Raw genomic sequence first — 984 nt, 5'->3', positions numbered from 1 at the left:
CCGGCTTCATTTGTCTCAGCCTTCTGCTTTCACGCCTGGACTAGGTGGTCGTCGGGATCAAAACCAGAATTCACCTACTGCGTGTTGAGGACTCTACTCGGCTCTTGGGCCCCTGATGAAGATGATCCATTCATTCATTCAGTCGTATTTATTGAGCGCTTACTGTGTGCAGAACACTGGACTAAGCGCTTGGGAAGTACAAATCGGCAACAGATAGAGCCGGTCCCTACCCAACAACGGGCTCACAGGCTAGAAGGGGGAGACAGACAACAAAACAAGTAGACAGGTGTCGGTACCATCAGAATAAATAGAATTATAGCTATATATGCATCATTAATAAAATAAATATATTAATAAAAAAGAGTAATAAATATGTACAAATATACACAAGTGCTGTGGGGAGGGGAAGGGGGTAGGGCAGAGGGAGGGAGGGGGGAGATGGGGAGGGGAGGAGGAGGTGGAGGAGAGGAAAAATGGGGGGCTCAGTCTGGGAAGGCCTCCTGGAAAATATGGAACGCTTCACAAATTTGCATGTCATCCTTGCGCTGGGGCCATGCTAATCTCCGTATCGTTCCAATTTTAGTATATAATAATAATGATGGCATTTGTTAAGCACTTACTACGTGCAAAGCTCCGTTCTAAGAACTGGGGGGGATACAAAGTGATTGGGTTGTCCCACGTGGGGCTCAGTCTTCATCCCCATTTTGCAGATGAGGTAACTGAGGTTCAGAGAAGTGAAGTGACTTGCCTAAGGTCACACAGCCGACAAATGGAGGAGCTGGGATTAGAACCCATGACCTCTGATTCCCAAGCCCGGGCTCTTTCCACTGAGCCATGCTGCAAGAGCATGATGTTGTCAACTTGTACTCCCCAAGTGCTTAGTACAGCGCTCTGCACACAGTAAGCACTCAACAAATACGAATGAATGAATGAATTTGCTGTATCCATCCCAGCGCTTACTACTGTAGTGCCTGGCATGTAATA

The 984-nt window shown here is 47.2% G+C and overlaps 1 non-coding gene across 1 annotated transcript; it reads right to left on the bottom strand.

Annotated features, from left to right (window-relative positions):
- Positions 1-503: 503 nt before the first annotated feature.
- LOC119935459 lies at positions 504-606 on the bottom strand. The gene has a single exon (XR_005453340.1). It is a non-coding gene; the product is annotated as a U6 spliceosomal RNA (small nuclear RNA).
- Between the last annotated feature and the right edge of the window lie 378 nt (positions 607-984).

This window comes from Tachyglossus aculeatus, chromosome 11 (assembly GCF_015852505.1).
Source record: "Tachyglossus aculeatus isolate mTacAcu1 chromosome 11, mTacAcu1.pri, whole genome shotgun sequence".
NCBI classification, from domain to species: Eukaryota; Metazoa; Chordata; class Mammalia; order Monotremata; family Tachyglossidae; genus Tachyglossus; species Tachyglossus aculeatus.
The sequence above is the reverse complement of the archived record's forward strand: the minus strand, read 5'-3'. Positions and strand labels throughout refer to the sequence as shown.